The 16,072-nt window shown below is 40.9% G+C and overlaps 14 non-coding genes and 53 pseudogenes across 14 annotated transcripts; all 67 read left to right on the top strand.

The window, feature by feature from the left end:
* Positions 1–91: 91 nt before the first annotated feature.
* On the top strand, positions 92–210 carry LOC134884454 (5S ribosomal RNA). Its single transcript, XR_010168601.1, has one exon. It is a non-coding gene; the product is annotated as a 5S ribosomal RNA (ribosomal RNA).
* Positions 211–317: 107 nt separating this feature from the next.
* LOC134897506 (5S ribosomal RNA) lies at positions 318–435 on the top strand (annotated as a pseudogene).
* A 107-nt stretch (positions 436–542) lies between these two features.
* On the top strand, positions 543–661 carry LOC134895664 (5S ribosomal RNA; annotated as a pseudogene).
* Positions 662–768: 107 nt separating this feature from the next.
* LOC134885858 (5S ribosomal RNA) lies at positions 769–887 on the top strand. The gene has a single exon (XR_010169962.1). It is a non-coding gene; the product is annotated as a 5S ribosomal RNA (ribosomal RNA).
* A 108-nt stretch (positions 888–995) lies between these two features.
* LOC134896462 (5S ribosomal RNA) lies at positions 996–1,114 on the top strand (annotated as a pseudogene).
* Positions 1,115–1,221: 107 nt separating this feature from the next.
* On the top strand, positions 1,222–1,340 carry LOC134891084 (5S ribosomal RNA; annotated as a pseudogene).
* A 53-nt stretch (positions 1,341–1,393) lies between these two features.
* LOC134889904 (5S ribosomal RNA) lies at positions 1,394–1,512 on the top strand (annotated as a pseudogene).
* Positions 1,513–1,619: 107 nt separating this feature from the next.
* LOC134889364 (5S ribosomal RNA) lies at positions 1,620–1,738 on the top strand (annotated as a pseudogene).
* A 107-nt stretch (positions 1,739–1,845) lies between these two features.
* LOC134887565 (5S ribosomal RNA) lies at positions 1,846–1,964 on the top strand (annotated as a pseudogene).
* A 107-nt stretch (positions 1,965–2,071) lies between these two features.
* LOC135067864 (5S ribosomal RNA) lies at positions 2,072–2,190 on the top strand. The gene has a single exon (XR_010254073.1). It is a non-coding gene; the product is annotated as a 5S ribosomal RNA (ribosomal RNA).
* Positions 2,191–2,297: 107 nt separating this feature from the next.
* On the top strand, positions 2,298–2,416 carry LOC134898176 (5S ribosomal RNA; annotated as a pseudogene).
* Positions 2,417–2,523: 107 nt separating this feature from the next.
* Positions 2,524–2,642, top strand: LOC134897742 (5S ribosomal RNA; annotated as a pseudogene).
* A 107-nt stretch (positions 2,643–2,749) lies between these two features.
* On the top strand, positions 2,750–2,867 carry LOC134888106 (5S ribosomal RNA; annotated as a pseudogene).
* A 107-nt stretch (positions 2,868–2,974) lies between these two features.
* Positions 2,975–3,093, top strand: LOC134897509 (5S ribosomal RNA; annotated as a pseudogene).
* Positions 3,094–3,200: 107 nt separating this feature from the next.
* On the top strand, positions 3,201–3,319 carry LOC134894909 (5S ribosomal RNA; annotated as a pseudogene).
* Positions 3,320–3,426: 107 nt separating this feature from the next.
* LOC134898487 (5S ribosomal RNA) lies at positions 3,427–3,545 on the top strand (annotated as a pseudogene).
* A 107-nt stretch (positions 3,546–3,652) lies between these two features.
* LOC134885684 (5S ribosomal RNA) lies at positions 3,653–3,771 on the top strand. The gene has a single exon (XR_010169794.1). It is a non-coding gene; the product is annotated as a 5S ribosomal RNA (ribosomal RNA).
* Positions 3,772–3,878: 107 nt separating this feature from the next.
* LOC134893167 (5S ribosomal RNA) lies at positions 3,879–3,997 on the top strand (annotated as a pseudogene).
* A 106-nt stretch (positions 3,998–4,103) lies between these two features.
* LOC134891684 (5S ribosomal RNA) lies at positions 4,104–4,222 on the top strand (annotated as a pseudogene).
* Positions 4,223–4,555: 333 nt separating this feature from the next.
* Positions 4,556–4,674, top strand: LOC134887810 (5S ribosomal RNA; annotated as a pseudogene).
* A 107-nt stretch (positions 4,675–4,781) lies between these two features.
* On the top strand, positions 4,782–4,900 carry LOC134897427 (5S ribosomal RNA; annotated as a pseudogene).
* A 59-nt stretch (positions 4,901–4,959) lies between these two features.
* LOC134893510 (5S ribosomal RNA) lies at positions 4,960–5,078 on the top strand (annotated as a pseudogene).
* A 107-nt stretch (positions 5,079–5,185) lies between these two features.
* On the top strand, positions 5,186–5,304 carry LOC134884344 (5S ribosomal RNA). Its single transcript, XR_010168495.1, has one exon. It is a non-coding gene; the product is annotated as a 5S ribosomal RNA (ribosomal RNA).
* Positions 5,305–5,411: 107 nt separating this feature from the next.
* Positions 5,412–5,530, top strand: LOC134890079 (5S ribosomal RNA; annotated as a pseudogene).
* A 107-nt stretch (positions 5,531–5,637) lies between these two features.
* LOC135070483 (5S ribosomal RNA) lies at positions 5,638–5,756 on the top strand. Its single transcript, XR_010256646.1, has one exon. It is a non-coding gene; the product is annotated as a 5S ribosomal RNA (ribosomal RNA).
* Positions 5,757–5,863: 107 nt separating this feature from the next.
* Positions 5,864–5,982, top strand: LOC134897028 (5S ribosomal RNA; annotated as a pseudogene).
* Positions 5,983–6,315: 333 nt separating this feature from the next.
* On the top strand, positions 6,316–6,434 carry LOC134894035 (5S ribosomal RNA; annotated as a pseudogene).
* A 107-nt stretch (positions 6,435–6,541) lies between these two features.
* LOC134897426 (5S ribosomal RNA) lies at positions 6,542–6,660 on the top strand (annotated as a pseudogene).
* Positions 6,661–6,719: 59 nt separating this feature from the next.
* Positions 6,720–6,838, top strand: LOC134893509 (5S ribosomal RNA; annotated as a pseudogene).
* Positions 6,839–6,945: 107 nt separating this feature from the next.
* On the top strand, positions 6,946–7,064 carry LOC134884343 (5S ribosomal RNA). The gene has a single exon (XR_010168494.1). It is a non-coding gene; the product is annotated as a 5S ribosomal RNA (ribosomal RNA).
* A 107-nt stretch (positions 7,065–7,171) lies between these two features.
* LOC134890078 (5S ribosomal RNA) lies at positions 7,172–7,290 on the top strand (annotated as a pseudogene).
* Positions 7,291–7,397: 107 nt separating this feature from the next.
* On the top strand, positions 7,398–7,516 carry LOC135070482 (5S ribosomal RNA). The gene has a single exon (XR_010256645.1). It is a non-coding gene; the product is annotated as a 5S ribosomal RNA (ribosomal RNA).
* A 107-nt stretch (positions 7,517–7,623) lies between these two features.
* On the top strand, positions 7,624–7,742 carry LOC134897027 (5S ribosomal RNA; annotated as a pseudogene).
* A 333-nt stretch (positions 7,743–8,075) lies between these two features.
* LOC134894034 (5S ribosomal RNA) lies at positions 8,076–8,194 on the top strand (annotated as a pseudogene).
* Positions 8,195–8,301: 107 nt separating this feature from the next.
* On the top strand, positions 8,302–8,420 carry LOC134892796 (5S ribosomal RNA; annotated as a pseudogene).
* Positions 8,421–8,527: 107 nt separating this feature from the next.
* Positions 8,528–8,646, top strand: LOC134895382 (5S ribosomal RNA; annotated as a pseudogene).
* Positions 8,647–8,753: 107 nt separating this feature from the next.
* LOC134884451 (5S ribosomal RNA) lies at positions 8,754–8,872 on the top strand. Its single transcript, XR_010168598.1, has one exon. It is a non-coding gene; the product is annotated as a 5S ribosomal RNA (ribosomal RNA).
* Positions 8,873–8,979: 107 nt separating this feature from the next.
* Positions 8,980–9,098, top strand: LOC134898219 (5S ribosomal RNA; annotated as a pseudogene).
* Positions 9,099–9,205: 107 nt separating this feature from the next.
* LOC134891082 (5S ribosomal RNA) lies at positions 9,206–9,324 on the top strand (annotated as a pseudogene).
* A 53-nt stretch (positions 9,325–9,377) lies between these two features.
* Positions 9,378–9,496, top strand: LOC134889902 (5S ribosomal RNA; annotated as a pseudogene).
* A 107-nt stretch (positions 9,497–9,603) lies between these two features.
* LOC134889360 (5S ribosomal RNA) lies at positions 9,604–9,722 on the top strand (annotated as a pseudogene).
* Positions 9,723–9,829: 107 nt separating this feature from the next.
* LOC134887556 (5S ribosomal RNA) lies at positions 9,830–9,948 on the top strand (annotated as a pseudogene).
* A 107-nt stretch (positions 9,949–10,055) lies between these two features.
* LOC135067863 (5S ribosomal RNA) lies at positions 10,056–10,174 on the top strand. The gene has a single exon (XR_010254072.1). It is a non-coding gene; the product is annotated as a 5S ribosomal RNA (ribosomal RNA).
* Positions 10,175–10,281: 107 nt separating this feature from the next.
* On the top strand, positions 10,282–10,400 carry LOC134898173 (5S ribosomal RNA; annotated as a pseudogene).
* Positions 10,401–10,507: 107 nt separating this feature from the next.
* Positions 10,508–10,626, top strand: LOC134897739 (5S ribosomal RNA; annotated as a pseudogene).
* A 107-nt stretch (positions 10,627–10,733) lies between these two features.
* LOC134888105 (5S ribosomal RNA) lies at positions 10,734–10,851 on the top strand (annotated as a pseudogene).
* Positions 10,852–10,958: 107 nt separating this feature from the next.
* On the top strand, positions 10,959–11,077 carry LOC134897508 (5S ribosomal RNA; annotated as a pseudogene).
* Positions 11,078–11,184: 107 nt separating this feature from the next.
* On the top strand, positions 11,185–11,303 carry LOC134894908 (5S ribosomal RNA; annotated as a pseudogene).
* A 107-nt stretch (positions 11,304–11,410) lies between these two features.
* On the top strand, positions 11,411–11,529 carry LOC134898486 (5S ribosomal RNA; annotated as a pseudogene).
* A 107-nt stretch (positions 11,530–11,636) lies between these two features.
* LOC134885683 (5S ribosomal RNA) lies at positions 11,637–11,755 on the top strand. The gene has a single exon (XR_010169793.1). It is a non-coding gene; the product is annotated as a 5S ribosomal RNA (ribosomal RNA).
* Positions 11,756–11,862: 107 nt separating this feature from the next.
* LOC134893166 (5S ribosomal RNA) lies at positions 11,863–11,981 on the top strand (annotated as a pseudogene).
* A 106-nt stretch (positions 11,982–12,087) lies between these two features.
* Positions 12,088–12,206, top strand: LOC134891683 (5S ribosomal RNA; annotated as a pseudogene).
* Positions 12,207–12,539: 333 nt separating this feature from the next.
* Positions 12,540–12,658, top strand: LOC134887809 (5S ribosomal RNA; annotated as a pseudogene).
* A 107-nt stretch (positions 12,659–12,765) lies between these two features.
* LOC134897425 (5S ribosomal RNA) lies at positions 12,766–12,884 on the top strand (annotated as a pseudogene).
* A 59-nt stretch (positions 12,885–12,943) lies between these two features.
* On the top strand, positions 12,944–13,062 carry LOC134893507 (5S ribosomal RNA; annotated as a pseudogene).
* A 107-nt stretch (positions 13,063–13,169) lies between these two features.
* Positions 13,170–13,288, top strand: LOC134884342 (5S ribosomal RNA). Its single transcript, XR_010168493.1, has one exon. It is a non-coding gene; the product is annotated as a 5S ribosomal RNA (ribosomal RNA).
* A 107-nt stretch (positions 13,289–13,395) lies between these two features.
* On the top strand, positions 13,396–13,514 carry LOC134890080 (5S ribosomal RNA; annotated as a pseudogene).
* A 107-nt stretch (positions 13,515–13,621) lies between these two features.
* LOC135070479 (5S ribosomal RNA) lies at positions 13,622–13,740 on the top strand. The gene has a single exon (XR_010256644.1). It is a non-coding gene; the product is annotated as a 5S ribosomal RNA (ribosomal RNA).
* Positions 13,741–13,847: 107 nt separating this feature from the next.
* LOC134897029 (5S ribosomal RNA) lies at positions 13,848–13,966 on the top strand (annotated as a pseudogene).
* A 333-nt stretch (positions 13,967–14,299) lies between these two features.
* Positions 14,300–14,418, top strand: LOC134894037 (5S ribosomal RNA; annotated as a pseudogene).
* A 107-nt stretch (positions 14,419–14,525) lies between these two features.
* Positions 14,526–14,644, top strand: LOC134892799 (5S ribosomal RNA; annotated as a pseudogene).
* A 107-nt stretch (positions 14,645–14,751) lies between these two features.
* On the top strand, positions 14,752–14,870 carry LOC134895381 (5S ribosomal RNA; annotated as a pseudogene).
* A 107-nt stretch (positions 14,871–14,977) lies between these two features.
* Positions 14,978–15,096, top strand: LOC134884453 (5S ribosomal RNA). The gene has a single exon (XR_010168600.1). It is a non-coding gene; the product is annotated as a 5S ribosomal RNA (ribosomal RNA).
* Positions 15,097–15,203: 107 nt separating this feature from the next.
* LOC134897505 (5S ribosomal RNA) lies at positions 15,204–15,321 on the top strand (annotated as a pseudogene).
* Positions 15,322–15,428: 107 nt separating this feature from the next.
* Positions 15,429–15,547, top strand: LOC134895663 (5S ribosomal RNA; annotated as a pseudogene).
* Positions 15,548–15,654: 107 nt separating this feature from the next.
* LOC134888529 (5S ribosomal RNA) lies at positions 15,655–15,773 on the top strand (annotated as a pseudogene).
* Positions 15,774–15,881: 108 nt separating this feature from the next.
* On the top strand, positions 15,882–16,000 carry LOC134896461 (5S ribosomal RNA; annotated as a pseudogene).
* The last annotated feature ends 72 nt before the right edge of the window (positions 16,001–16,072 follow it).

Below are 16,072 nucleotides of genomic sequence, written 5' to 3'. Positions count from 1 at the left end.
ACCGTTCTGTTGATGCATTCCATTTTCAAATGTATTCATTTATGAACCAGTAGCTAGAAGTAGAAAAGTTCTAACAGAAACTGCAAAGCTCATCTACAGCCACACCACACTGGATATGCCCAATCTCATCTGATCTTGGAAGCTAAGCAGTGTTAGGCCTGGTTAGTACTTGGATGGGAGACCACCTGGGAATACAAGGTGCTGTAGGTATTTTTATACTGCCAACACCGTTCTGTTGATGCATTCCATTTTCAAACAGATTCATTTATGTACCAGTAGTTAGAAGTAGAAAAGTTCTAACAGAAACCACAAAGCTTATCTACAGATGCACCACACTGGATACGCCCAATCTCATCTGATCTTGGAAGCTAAGCAGTGTTGGGTCTGGTTAGTACTTGGGGGGAGACCACATGGGAATACAAGGAGCTGCAGGTATTTTCATACTGCCAACACCGTTCTATTGATGCATTCCATTTTCAAACTTATTCATTTATGTACCAGTAGTTAGAAGTAGAAAAGTTCTAACAGAAACCACAAAGCTCATCTACAGCCACACCACACTGGATACGCGCAATCTCATCTGATCTTGTAAGCCTCGCAGTGTTGGGCCTGGTTAGTACTTGGATGGAAGACCACCTGGGAATACAAGGTGCTGTAGGTATTTTTATACTGCCAAGACCGTTCTGTTGATGCATTTCATTTTCAAATTTATTCATTTATGAACCAGTAGTTAGAAGTAGAAAAGTTCTAAAAGAAACCACAAAGCTCATCTACAGCCACACCACATTGGATACGCCCAATCTCATCTGATCTTGGGAGCTAAGCAGTGTTGGGCCTGGTTAGTACTTTAATGGGAGACCACCTGGGAATACAAGGTGCTGTAGTTTTTTTTTATACTGCCAACATCGTTCTGTTGATGCATTCCATTTTCAAACTTATTCATTTATGTACCAGTAGTTAGAAGTAGAAAAGTTCTAACAGAAACCACAAAGCTCATCTACAGCCACACCACGCTGGATACGCCCAATCTCATCTGATCTCGGAAGCTAAGCAGTGTTTGGCCTGGTTAGTACTTGGATGGGAGACAACCTGGGAATACAAGATGCTGTAGGTATTTTTATACTGCCAACACCGTTCTGTTGATGCATTCCATTTTCAAACAGATTCATTTATGTACCAGTAGTTAGAAGTAGAAAAGTTCTAACAGAAACCACAAAGCTTATCTACAGCCACACCACACTGGATTCGCCCAAACTCATCTGATCTTGGAAGCTAAGCAGTGTTGGGCCTGGTTAGTACTTGGATGGGAGACCACCTGAGAATACAAGGTGCTTTAGGTATTTGTAGAAGTAGAAGTAGAAGTAGAAAAGTTCTAACAGAAACCATAAAGCTAATCTACAGCCACACCACACTTGATACACCCAATCTCATCTGATCTTGAAAGCTAAGCAGTGTTGGGCCTGGTTAGTATTTAGATGGGAGACCACCTGGGAATACAAGGTGCTGTATGTTTTTTTATACTGCCAACACCGTTCTGTTGATGCATGAAATTTTCAAACTTATTCATTTATGTACCAGTAGTTAGAAGAAGAAAAGTTCTAACAGAAACCACAAAGATAATCTACAGCCAAACCACACTGGATATGCCCAATCTCATCTGATCTTGTAAGATAAACAGTGTTGGGCCTGGTTAGTACTTGGATGGGAGACCACCTGGGAATACAAGGTGCTGTAGGTATTTTTATACTGCCAACACCGTTCTGTTTATGCATTCCATTTTCAAATTTATTCATTTATGTACCAGTACTTAGAAGTAGAAAAGTTCTAACAGAAACCATAAAGCTCATCTACAGCCAAACCACACTGGATACGCCCAATCTCATCTGATCTTGTAAGCTAAACAGTGTTGGGCCTGGTTAGTACTTGGATGGGAGACCACCTGGGAATATAAGGTGCTGTAGGTATTTTTATACTGCCAACACCGTTCTGTTGATGCATTCCATTTTCAAATTTATTCATTTATGAACCAGTAGCTAGAAGTGGAAAAGTTCTAACAGAAACTACAAAGCTCATTTACAGCCACACCACACTGGATACACCCAATCTCATTTGATCTTGGAAGTTTAGCAGTGTTGGGCCTGGTTAGTACTTGGATGGGAGACCACCTGGGAATACAAGGTGCTGTAGGTATTTTTATACTGACAACACCGTTCTGTTGATGCATTCCATTTTCAAACTTATTCATTTATGAACCAGTAGTTAGAAGTAGAAAAGTTCTAACAGAAACAACAAAGCTCATCTACAGTCAAACCATACTGGATTTGCCGAATCTCATCTGATCTTGGAAGCTAAGCAGTGTTTGGCCTGGTTAGTACTTGGGTGGTAGACCACCTGCGAATACAAGATGCTGTAGGTATTTTTATACTGCCAACACCGTTCTGTTGATGCATTCCATTTTCAAACTTTTTCATTTATTTACCAGTAGTTAGAAGTAGAAAAGTTCTAACAGAATCCACAAAGCTCATCTACAGCCGCGCAACACTGGATACGCCAAATCTCATCTGATCTTGGAAGCTAAGCAGTGTTGGGCCTGGTTAGTACTTGGATGGGAGACCACCTGGGAATACAAGGTGCTCAAGGTATTTTTATACTGCCAACACCGTTCTGTTGATGCATTCCATTTTCAAATTTATTCATTTATGTACCAGTACTTAGAAGTAGAAAAGTTCTAACAGAAACCATAAAGCTCATCTACAGCCAAACCACACTGGATACGCCCAATCTCATCTGATCTTGGAAGCTAAGCAGTGTTGGGCCTGGTTAGTACTTGGGGGGAGACCACATGGGAATACAAGGAGCTGTAGGTATTTTCATACTGCCAACACCGTTCTATTGATGCATTCCATTTTCAAACTTATTCATTTATGTACCAGTAGTTAGAAGTAGAAAAGTTCTAACAGAAACCACAAAGCTCATCTACAGCCACACCACACTGGATACGCCCAATCTCATCTGATCTTGTAAGCCTCGCAGTGTTGGGCCTGGTTAGTACTTGGATGGAAAACCACCTGGGAATACAAGGTACTGTAGGTATTTTTATACTGCCAAGACCGTTCTGTTGATGCATTCCATTTTCAAATTTATTCATTTATGAACCAGTAGTTAGAAGTAGAAAAGTTCTAAAAGAAACTACAAAGCTCATCTACAGCCACACCAAATTGGATACGCCCAATCTCATCTGATCTTGGGAGCTAAGCAGTGTTGGGCCTGGTTAGTACTTTAATGGGAGACCACCTGGGAATACAAGGTGCTTTAGGTATTTTTATACTGCCAACACCGTTCTGTTGATGCATTCCATTTTCAAACAGATTCATTTATGTACCAGTAGTTAGAAGTAGAAAAGTTCTAAAAGAAACCACAAAGCTCATTTGCAGCCACACCACACTGGATACGCCCAAACTCATATGATCTTGGAAGCTAAGCAGTGTTGAGCCTGGTTAGTACTTGGGTGGTAGACTACCTGGGAATACAAGGAGCAGGAGGTATTTTTATACTGCCAACACCGTTCTGTTGATGCATTCCATTTTCAAACTTATTCATTTATGTACCAGTAGTTAGAAGTAGAAAAGTTCTAACAAAAACCACAAAGCTCATATGCAGCCACACCACACTGGATACGCCCAATCTCATCTGATCTTGGAAGCTAAGCAGTGTTGGGCCTGGTTAGTACTTGGATGGGAAACCACCTGGGAATACAAGGTGCTGTAGGTATTTTTATACTGCCAACACCGTTCTGTTGATGCATTCCATTTTCAAACTTATTCATTTATGTACCAGTAGTTAGAAGTAGAAAAGTTCTAACAGAAACCACAAAGATAATCTACAGCCACACCACACTGGATATGCCCAATCTCATCTGATCTTGTAAGATAAACAGTGTTGGGCCTGGTTAGTACTTGGATGGGAGACCACCTGGGTATACAAGGTGCTGTAGGTACTTTATACTGCCAACACCGTTCTGTTGATGCATTCCATTTTCAAATTTATTCATTTATGAACCAGTAGCTAGAAGTAGAAAAGTTCTAACAGAAACTACAAAGCTCATCTACAGCCACACCACACTGGATACACCCAATCTCATCTGATCTTGGAAGCTAAGCAGTGTTGGGCCTGGTTAGTATTTGGGTGGTATACCACCTGGGAATACAAGATGCTGTAGGTATTTTTATACTGCCAACACCGTTCTGTTGATGTATTTCATTTTCAAACTTATTCATTTATTTACCAGTAGTTAGAAGTAGAAAAGTTCTAACAGAATCTATAAAGCTCATCCACAGCCACTCAACAATGGATACGCCAAATCTCATATGATATTGGAAGCTAAGCAGTGTTGGGCCTGGTTAGTACTTGGATGGGAGACCACCTGGGAATACAAGGTGCTTTAGGTATTTTTATACTGCCAACACCGTTCTGTTGATGCATTCCATTTTCAAACAGATTCATTTATGTACCAGTAGTTAGAAGTAGAAAAGTTCTAACAGAAACCACAAAGCTTATCTACAGCCACACCACACTGGATACGCCCAATCTCATCTGATCTTGGAAGCTAAGCAGTGTTGGGCCTGGTTAGTACTTGGGTGGTAAACCACCTGGGAATACAAGGAGCTGTAGGTATTTTCATACTGCCAACACAGTTCTATTGATGCATTCCATTTTCAAACTTATTCATTTATGTACCAGTAGTTAGAAGTAGAAAAGTTCTAACAGAATCCACAAAGCTCATCTACAGCCACTCAACACTGGATACGCCAAATCTCATCTGATCTTGGAAGCTAAGCAGTGTTGGGCCTGGTTAGTACTTAGATGGGAGACCACCTGGGATTACAAGGTGCTTTAGGTATTTTTATAAGTAGAAGTAGAAGTAGAAGTAGAAAAGTTCTAACAGAAACCATAAAGCTAATCTACAGCCACACAACACTTGCTACACCCAATCTCATCTGATCTTGGAAGCTAAGCAGTGTTGGGCCTGGTTAGTATTTGGATGGGAGACCACCTGGGAATACAAGGAGCTGTAGGTATTTTTATACTGCCAACACCGTTCTACTGATGCATTCCATTTTCAAACTTATTCATTTATGTACCAGTAGTTAGAAGTAGAAAAGTTCTAACAGAATCCACAAAGCTCATCTACAGCCACACCACACTGGATACGCCCAATCTCATTTGATCTTGGAAGCTAAGCAGTGTTTGGCCTGGTTAGTACTTGGATGGGAGACCACCTGGGAATACAAGGTGCTGTAGGTATTTTTATACTGCCAACACCGTTCTGTTGATGCATTCCATTTTTAAATTTATTCATTTATGTACCAGTACTTAGAAGTAGAAAAGTTCTAACAGAAACCATAAAGCTCATCTACAGCCAAACCACAATGGATACGCCCAATCTCATCTGATCTTGTAAGCTAAACAGTGTTGGGCCTGGTTAGTACTTGGATGGGAGACCACCTGGGAATACAAGGTGCTGTAGGTATTTTTATACTGCCAACACCGTTCTGTTGATGCATTCCATTTTCAAATTTATTCATTTATGAACCAGTAGCTAGAAGTGGAAAAGTTCTAACAGAAACTACAAAGCTCATTTACAGCCACACCACACTGGATACACCCAATCTCATTTGATCTTGGAAGCTTAGCAGTGTTGGGCCTGGTTAGTACTTGGATGGGAGACCACCTGGGAATACAAGGTGCTGTAGGTATTTTTACACTGACAACACCGTTCTGTTGATGCATTCCATTTTCAAACTTATTCATTTATGAACCAGTAGTTAGAAGTAGAAAAGTTCTAACAGAAACAACAAAGCTCATCTACAGTCAAACCATACTGGATTTGCCGAATCTCATCTGATCTTGGAAGCTAAGCAGTGTTGGGCCTGGTTAGTACTTGGGTGGTAGACCACCTGCGAATACAAGATGCTGTAGGTATTTTTATACTGCCAACACCGTTCTGTTGATGCATTCCATTTTCAAACTTTTTCATTTATTTACCAGTAGTTAGAAGTAGAAAAGTTCTAACAGAATCCACAAAGCTCATCTACAGCCGCGCAACACTGGATTTGCCAAATCTCATCTGATCTTGGAAGCTAAGCAGTGTTGGGCCTGCTTAGTACTTGGATGGGAGACCACCTGGGAATACAAGGTGCTTAAGGTATTTTTATACTGCCAACACCGTTCTGTTGATGCATTCCATTTTCAAACTTATTCATTTATGTACCAGTAGTTAGAAGTAGAAAAGTTCTAACAGAAACCACAAAGCTTATCTACAGCCACACCACACTGGATTCGCCCAATCTCATCTGATCATGGAAGCTAAGCAGTGTTGGGCCTGGTTAGTACTTGGGTGGGAGACCACCTGGAAATACAAGGAGCTGTAGGTATTTTCATACTGCCAACACAGTTCTATTGATGCATTCCATTTTCAAACTTATTCATTTATGTACCAGTAGTTAGAAGTAGAAAAGTTCTAACAGAATCCACAAAGCTCATCTACAGCCACTCAACACTGGATACGCCAAATCTCATCTGATCTTGGAAGCTAAGCAGTGTTGGGCCTGGTTAGTACTTAGATGGGAGACCACCTGGGATTACAAGGTGCTTTAGGTATTTTTATAAGTAGAAGTAGAAGTAGAAGTAGAAAAGTTCTAACAGAAACCATAAAGCTAATCTACAGCCACACAACACTTGCTACACCCAATCTCATCTGATCTTGGAAGCTAAGCAGTGTTGGGCCTGGTTAGTATTTGGATGGGAGACCACCTGGGAATACAAGGAGCTGTAGGTATTTTTATACTGCCAACACCGTTCTACTGATGCATTCCATTTTCAAACTTATTCATTTATGTACCAGTAGTTAGAAGTAGAAAAGTTCTAACAGAATCCACAAAGCTCATCTACAGCCACACCACACTGGATACGCCCAATCTCATTTGATCTTGGAAGCTAAGCAGTGTTTGGCCTGGTTAGTACTTGGATGGGAGACCACCTGGGAATACAAGGTGCTGTAGGTATTTTTATACTGCCAACACCGTTCTGTTGATGCATTCCATTTTTAAATTTATTCATTTATGTACCAGTACTTAGAAGTAGAAAAGTTCTAACAGAAACCATAAAGCTCATCTACAGCCAAACCACAATGGATACGCCCAATCTCATCTGATCTTGTAAGCTAAACAGTGTTGGGCCTGGTTAGTACTTGGATGGGAGACCACCTGGGAATACAAGGTGCTGTAGGTATTTTTATACTGCCAACACCGTTCTGTTGATGCATTCCATTTTCAAATTTATTCATTTATGAACCAGTAGCTAGAAGTGGAAAAGTTCTAACAGAAACTACAAAGCTCATTTACAGCCACACCACACTGGATACACCCAATCTCATTTGATCTTGGAAGCTTAGCAGTGTTGGGCCTGGTTAGTACTTGGATGGGAGACCACCTGGGAATACAAGGTGCTGTAGGTATTTTTACACTGACAACACCGTTCTGTTGATGCATTCCATTTTCAAACTTATTCATTTATGAACCAGTAGTTAGAAGTAGAAAAGTTCTAACAGAAACAACAAAGCTCATCTACAGTCAAACCATACTGGATTTGCCGAATCTCATCTGATCTTGGAAGCTAAGCAGTGTTGGGCCTGGTTAGTACTTGGGTGGTAGACCACCTGCGAATACAAGATGCTGTAGGTATTTTTATACTGCCAACACCGTTCTGTTGATGCATTCCATTTTCAAACTTTTTCATTTATTTACCAGTAGTTAGAAGTAGAAAAGTTCTAACAGAATCCACAAAGCTCATCTACAGCCGCGCAACACTGGATTTGCCAAATCTCATCTGATCTTGGAAGCTAAGCAGTGTTGGGCCTGCTTAGTACTTGGATGGGAGACCACCTGGGAATACAAGGTGCTTAAGGTATTTTTATACTGCCAACACCGTTCTGTTGATGCATTCCATTTTCAAACTTATTCATTTATGTACCAGTAGTTAGAAGTAGAAAAGTTCTAACAGAAACCACAAAGCTTATCTACAGCCACACCACACTGGATTCGCCCAATCTCATCTGATCATGGAAGCTAAGCAGTGTTGGGCCTGGTTAGTACTTGGGTGGGAGACCACCTGGAAATACAAGGAGCTGTAGGTATTTTCATACTGCCAACACCGTTCTATTGATCCATTCCATTTTCAAACTTATTCATTTACGTACCAGTAGTTAGAAGTAGAAAAGTTCTAACAGAAACCGCAAAGCTCATCTGCAGCCACATCACACTGGATACGCCCAATCTCATCTGATCTTGGAAGCTAAGCAGTGTTGAGCCTGGTTAGTACTTGGGTGGTAGACCACCTGTGAATACAAGGTGCAGTAGGTATTTTTATACTGCCAACACCGTTCTGTTGATGCATTCCATTTTCAAACTTATTCATTTATGTTCCAGTAGTTAGCAGAAGAAAAATTCTAACAGAAACCACAAAGCTCATGTACAGCCGCACCACACTGGATACGCCCAATCTCATCTGATCTTGTAAGCTAAGCAGTGTTGGGCCTGGTTAGTACTTGGATGGGAGACCACCTGGGAATACAAGATGCTGTAGCTATTTTTATACTGCCAACACCGTTCTGTTGATGCATTCCATTTTCAAATTTATTCATTTATGAACCAGTAGCTAGAAGTAGAAAAGTTCTAACAGAAACTGCAAAGCTCATCTACAGCCACACCACACTGGATATGCCCAATCTCATCTGATCTTGGAAGCTAAGCAGTGTTAGGCCTGGTTAGTACTTGGATGGGAGACCACCTGGGAATACAAGGTGCTGTAGGTATTTTTATACTGCCAACACCGTTCTGTTGATGCATTCCATTTTCAAACAGATTCATTTATGTACCAGTAGTTAGAAGTAGAAAAGTTCTAACAGAAACCACAAAGCTTATCTACAGATGCACCACACTGGATACGCCCAATCTCATCTGATCTCGGAAGCTAAGCAGTGTTTGGCCTGGTTAGTACTTGGATGGGAGACAACCTGGGAATACAAGATGCTGTAGGTATTTTTATACTGCCAACACCGTTCTGTTGATGCATTCCATTTTCAAACAGATTCATTTATGTACCAGTAGTTAGAAGTAGAAAAGTTCTAACAGAAACCACAAAGCTTATCTACAGCCACACCACACTGGATTCGCCCAAACTCATCTGATCTTGGAAGCTAAGCAGTGTTGGGCCTGGTTAGTACTTGGATGGGAGACCACCTGAGAATACAAGGTGCTTTAGGTATTTGTAGAAGTAGAAGTAGAAGTAGAAAAGTTCTAACAGAAACCATAAAGCTAATCTACAGCCACACCACACTTGATACACCCAATCTCATCTGATCTTGAAAGCTAAGCAGTGTTGGGCCTGGTTAGTATTTAGATGGGAGACCACCTGGGAATACAAGGTGCTGTATGTTTTTTTATACTGCCAACACCGTTCTGTTGATGCATGAAATTTTCAAACTTATTCATTTATGTACCAGTAGTTAGAAGAAGAAAAGTTCTAACAGAAACCACAAAGATAATCTACAGCCAAACCACACTGGATATGCCCAATCTCATCTGATCTTGTAAGATAAACAGTGTTGGGCCTGGTTAGTACTTGGATGGGAGACCACCTGGGAATACAAGGTGCTGTAGGTATTTTTATACTGCCAACACCGTTCTGTTGATGCATTCCATTTTCAAATTTATTCATTTATGTACCAGTACTTAGAAGTAGAAAAGTTCTAACAGAAACCATAAAGCTCATCTACAGCCAAACCACACTGGATACGCCCAATCTCATCTGATCTTGTAAGCTAAACAGTGTTGGGCCTGGTTAGTACTTGGATGGGAGACCACCTGGGAATATAAGGTGCTGTAGGTATTTTTATACTGCCAACACCGTTCTGTTGATGCATTCCATTTTCAAATTTATTCATTTATGAACCAGTAGCTAGAAGTGGAAAAGTTCTAACAGAAACTACAAAGCTCATTTACAGCCACACCACACTGGATACACCCAATCTCATTTGATCTTGGAAGTTTAGCAGTGTTGGGCCTGGTTAGTACTTGGATGGGAGACCACCTGGGAATACAAGGTGCTGTAGGTATTTTTATACTGACAACACCGTTCTGTTGATGCATTCCATTTTCAAACTTATTCATTTATGAACCAGTAGTTAGAAGTAGAAAAGTTCTAACAGAAACAACAAAGCTCATCTACAGTCAAACCATACTGGATTTGCCGAATCTCATCTGATCTTGGAAGCTAAGCAGTGTTTGGCCTGGTTAGTACTTGGGTGGTAGACCACCTGCGAATACAAGATGCTGTAGGTATTTTTATACTGCCAACACCGTTCTGTTGATGCATTCCATTTTCAAACTTTTTCATTTATTTACCAGTAGTTAGAAGTAGAAAAGTTCTAACAGAATCCACAAAGCTCATCTACAGCCGCGCAACACTGGATACGCCAAATCTCATCTGATCTTGGAAGCTAAGCAGTGTTGGGCCTGGTTAGTACTTGGATGGGAGACCACCTGGGAATACAAGGTGCTCAAGGTATTTTTATACTGCCAACACCGTTCTGTTGATGCATTCCATTTTCAAATTTATTCATTTATGTACCAGTACTTAGAAGTAGAAAAGTTCTAACAGAAACCATAAAGCTCATCTACAGCCAAACCACACTGGATACGCCCAATCTCATCTGATCTTGGAAGCTAAGCAGTGTTGGGCCTGGTTAGTACTTGGGGGGAGACCACATGGGAATACAAGGAGCTGTAGGTATTTTCATACTGCCAACACCGTTCTATTGATGCATTCCATTTTCAAACTTATTCATTTATGTACCAGTAGTTAGAAGTAGAAAAGTTCTAACAGAAACCACAAAGCTCATCTACAGCCACACCACACTGGATACGCCCAATCTCATCTGATCTTGTAAGCCTCGCAGTGTTGGGCCTGGTTAGTACTTGGATGGAAAACCACCTGGGAATACAAGGTACTGTAGGTATTTTTATATTGCCAAGACCGTTCTGTTGATGCATTCCATTTTCAAATTTATTCATTTATGAACCAGTAGTTAGAAGTAGAAAAGTTCTAAAAGAAACTACAAAGCTCATCTACAGCCACACCAAATTGGATACGCCCAATCTCATCTGATCTTGGGAGCTAAGCAGTGTTGGGCCTGGTTAGTACTTTAATGGGAGACCACCTGGGAATACAAGGTGCTTTAGGTATTTTTATACTGCCAACACCGTTCTGTTGATGCATTCCATTTTCAAACAGATTCATTTATGTACCAGTAGTTAGAAGTAGAAAAGTTCTAAAAGAAACCACAAAGCTCATTTGCAGCCACACCACACTGGATACGCCCAAACTCATATGATCTTGGAAGCTAAGCAGTGTTGAGCCTGGTTAGTACTTGGGTGGTAGACTACCTGGGAATACAAGGAGCAGGAGGTATTTTTATACTGCCAACACCGTTCTGTTGATGCATTCCATTTTCAAACTTATTCATTTATGTACCAGTAGTTAGAAGTAGAAAAGTTCTAACAAAAACCACAAAGCTCATATGCAGCCACACCACACTGGATACGCCCAATCTCATCTGATCTTGGAAGCTAAGCAGTGTTGGGCCTGGTTAGTACTTGGATGGGAAACCACCTGGGAATACAAGGTGCTGTAGGTATTTTTATACTGCCAACACCGTTCTGTTGATGCATTCCATTTTCAAACTTATTCATTTATGTACCAGTAGTTAGAAGTAGAAAAGTTCTAACAGAAACCACAAAGATAATCTACAGCCACACCACACTGGATATGCCCAATCTCATCTGATCTTGTAAGATAAACAGTGTTGGGCCTGGTTAGTACTTGGATGGGAGACCACCTGGGTATACAAGGTGCTGTAGGTACTTTATACTGCCAACACCGTTCTGTTGATGCATTCCATTTTCAAATTTATTCATTGATGAACCAGTAGCTAGAAGTAGAAAAGTTCTAACAGAAACTACAAAGCTCATCTACAGCCACACCACACTGGATACACCCAATCTCATCTGATCTTGGAAGCTAAGCAGTGTTGGGCCTGGTTAGTATTTGGGTGGTATACCACCTGGGAATACAAGATGCTGTAGGTATTTTTATACTGCCAACACCGTTCTGTTGATGTATTTCATTTTCAAACTTATTCATTTATTTACCAGTAGTTAGAAGTAGAAAAGTTCTAACAGAATCCATAAAGCTCATCCACAGCCACTCAACAATGGATACGCCAAATCTCATATGATATTGGAAGCTAAGCAGTGTTGGGCCTGGTTAGTACTTGGATGGGAGACCACCTGGGAATACAAGGTGCTTTAGGTATTTTTATACTGCCAACACCGTTCTGTTGATGCATTCCATTTTCAAACAGATTCATTTATGTACCAGTAGTTAGAAGTAGAAAAGTTCTAACAGAAACCACAAAGCTTATCTACAGCCACACCACACTGGATACGCCCAATCTCATCTGATCTTGGAAGCTAAGCAGTGTTGGGCCTGGTTAGTACTTGGGTGGTAAACCACCTGGGAATACAAGGAGCTGTAGGTATTTTCATACTGCCAACACAGTTCTATTGATGCATTCCATTTTCAAACTTATTCATTTATGTACCAGTAGTTAGAAGTAGAAAAGTTCTAACAGAATCCACAAAGCTCATCTACAGCCACTCAACACTGGATACGCCAAATCTCATCTGATCTTGGAAGCTAAGCAGTGTTGGGCCTGGTTAGTACTTAGATGGGAGACCACCTGGGATTACAAGGTGCTTTAGGTATTTTTATAAGTAGAAGTAGAAGTAGAAGTAGAAAAGTTCTAACAGAAACCATAAAGCTAATCTACAGCCACACAACACTTGCTACACCCAATCTCATCTGATCTTGGAAGCTAAGCAGTGTTGGGCCTGGTTAGTATTTGGATGGGAGACCACCTGGGAATACAAGGAGCTGTAGGTATTTTTATACTGCCAACACCGTTCTACTGATGCATTCCATTTTCAAACTTATTCATTTATGTACCAGTAGTTAGAAGTAGAAAAGTTCTAACAGAATCCACAAAGCTCATCTACAGCCACACCACACTGGATACGCCCAATCTCATTTGATCTTGGAAGCTAAGCAGTGTTTGGCCTGGTTAGTACTTGGATGGGAGACCACCTGGGAATACAAGGTGCTGTAGGTATTTTTATACTGCCAACACCGTTCTGTTGATGCATTCCATTTTTAAATTTATTCATTTATGTACCAGTACTTAGAAGTAGAAAAGTTCTAACAGAAACCATAAAGCTCATCTACAGCCAAACCACAATGGATACGCCCAATCTCATCTGATCTTGTAAGCTAAACAGTGTTGGGCCTGGTTAGTACTTGGATGGGAGACCACCTGGGAATACAAGGTGCTGTAGGTATTTTTATACTGCCAACACCGTTCTGTTGATGCATTCCATTTTCAAATTTATTCATTTATGAACCAGTAGCTAGAAGTGGAAAAGTTCTAACAGAAACTACAAAGCTCATTTACAGCCACACCACACTGGATACACCCAATCTCATTTGATCTTGGAAGCTTAGCAGTGTTGGGCCTGGTTAGTACTTGGATGGGAGACCACCTGGGAATACAAGGTGCTGTAGGTATTTTTACACTGACAACACCGTTCTGTTGATGCATTCCATTTTCAAACTTATTCATTTATGAACCAGTAGTTAGAAGTAGAAAAGTTCTAACAGAAACAACAAAGCTCATCTACAGTCAAACCATACTGGATTTGCCGAATCTCATCTGATCTTGGAAGCTAAGCAGTGTTGGGCCTGGTTAGTACTTGGGTGGTAGACCACCTGCGAATACAAGATGCTGTAGGTATTTTTATACTGCCAACACCGTTCTGTTGATGCATTCCATTTTCAAACTTTTTCATTTATTTACCAGTAGTTAGAAGTAGAAAAGTTCTAACAGAATCCACAAAGCTCATCTACAGCCGCGCAACACTGGATTTGCCAAATCTCATCTGATCTTGGAAGCTAAGCAGTGTTGGGCCTGCTTAGTACTTGGATGGGAGACCACCTGGGAATACAAGGTGCTTAAGGTATTTTTATACTGCCAACACCGTTCTGTTGATGCATTCCATTTTCAAACTTATTCATTTATGTACCAGTAGTTAGAAGTAGAAAAGTTCTAACAGAAACCACAAAGCTTATCTACAGCCACACCACACTGGATTCGCCCAATCTCATCTGATCATGGAAGCTAAGCAGTGTTGGGCCTGGTTAGTACTTGGGTGGGAGACCACCTGGAAATACAAGGAGCTGTAGGTATTTTCATACTGCCAACACCGTTCTATTGATCCATTCCATTTTCAAACTTATTCATTTACGTACCAGTAGTTAGAAGTAGAAAAGTTCTAACAGAAACCGCAAAGCTCATCTGCAGCCACATCACACTGGATACGCCCAATCTCATCTGATCTTGGAAGCTAAGCAGTGTTGAGCCTGGTTAGTACTTGGGTGGTAGACCACCTGTGAATACAAGGTGCAGTAGGTATTTTTATACTGCCAACACCGTTCTGTTGATGCATTCCATTTTCAAACTTATTCATTTATGTTCCAGTAGTTAGCAGAAGAAAAATTCTAACAGAAACCACAAAGCTCATGTACAGCCGCACCACACTGGATACGCCCAATCTCATCTGATCTTGTAAGCTAAGCAGTGTTGGGCCTGGTTAGTACTTGGATGGGAGACCACCTGGGAATACAAGATGCTGTAGCTATTTTTATACTGCCAACACCGTTCTGTTGATGCATTCCATTTTCAAATTTATTCATTTATGAACCAGTAGCTAGAAGTAGAAAAGTTCTAACAGAAACTGCAAAGCTCATCTACAGCCACACCACACTGGATATGCCCAATCTCATCTGATCTTGGAAGCTAAGCAGTGTTAGGCCTGGTTAGTACTTGGATGGGAGACCACCTGGGAATACAAGGTGCTGTAGGTATTTTTATACTGCCAACACCGTTCTGTTGATGCATTCCATTTTCAAACAGATTCATTTATGTACCAGTAGTTAGAAGTAGAAAAGTTCTAACAGAAACCACAAAGCTTATCTACAGATGCACCACACTGGATACGCCCAATCTCATCTGATCTTGGAAGCTAAGCAGTGTTGGGTCTGGTTAGTACTTGGGGGGAGACCACATGGGAATACAAGGAGCTGCAGGTATTTTCATACTGCCAACACCGTTCTATTGATGCATTCCATTTTCAAACTTATTCATTTATGTACCAGTAGTTAGAAGTAGAAAAGTTCTAACAGAAACCACAAAGCTCATCTACAGCCACACCACACTGGATACGCGCAATCTCATCTGATCTTGTAAGCCTCGCAGTGTTGGGCCTGGTTAGTACTTGGATGGAAGACCACCTGGGAATACAAGGTGCTGTAGGTATTTTTATACTGCCAAGACCGTTCTGTTGATGCATTTCATTTTCAAATTTATTCATTTATGAACCAGTAGTTAGAAGTAGAAAAGTTCTAAAAGAAACCACAAAGCTCATCTACAGCCACACCACATTGGATACGCCCAATCTCATCTGATCTTGGGAGCTAAGCAGTGTTGGGCCTGGTTAGTACTTTAATGGGAGACCACCTGGGAATATAAGGTGCTGTAGTTTTTTTTTATACTGCCAACATCGTTCTGTTGATGCATTCCATTTTCAAACTTATTCATTTATGTACCAGTAGTTAGAAGTAGAAAAGTTCTAACAGAAACCACAAAGCTCATCTACAGCCACACCACGCTGGATACGCCCAATCTCATCTGATCTCGGAAGCTAAGCAGTGTTTGGCCTGGTTAGTACTTGGATGGGAGACAACCTGGGAATACAAGATGCTGTAGGTATTTTTATACTGCCAACACCGTTCTGTTGATGCATTCCATTTTCAAACAGATTCATTTATGTACCAGTAGTTA

Source organism: Pseudophryne corroboree, chromosome 3 (assembly GCF_028390025.1).
Source record: "Pseudophryne corroboree isolate aPseCor3 chromosome 3, aPseCor3.hap2, whole genome shotgun sequence".
NCBI lineage: Eukaryota > Metazoa > Chordata > Amphibia > Anura > Myobatrachidae > Pseudophryne > Pseudophryne corroboree.
This window is presented reverse-complemented; position numbering and strand designations above follow the sequence as displayed.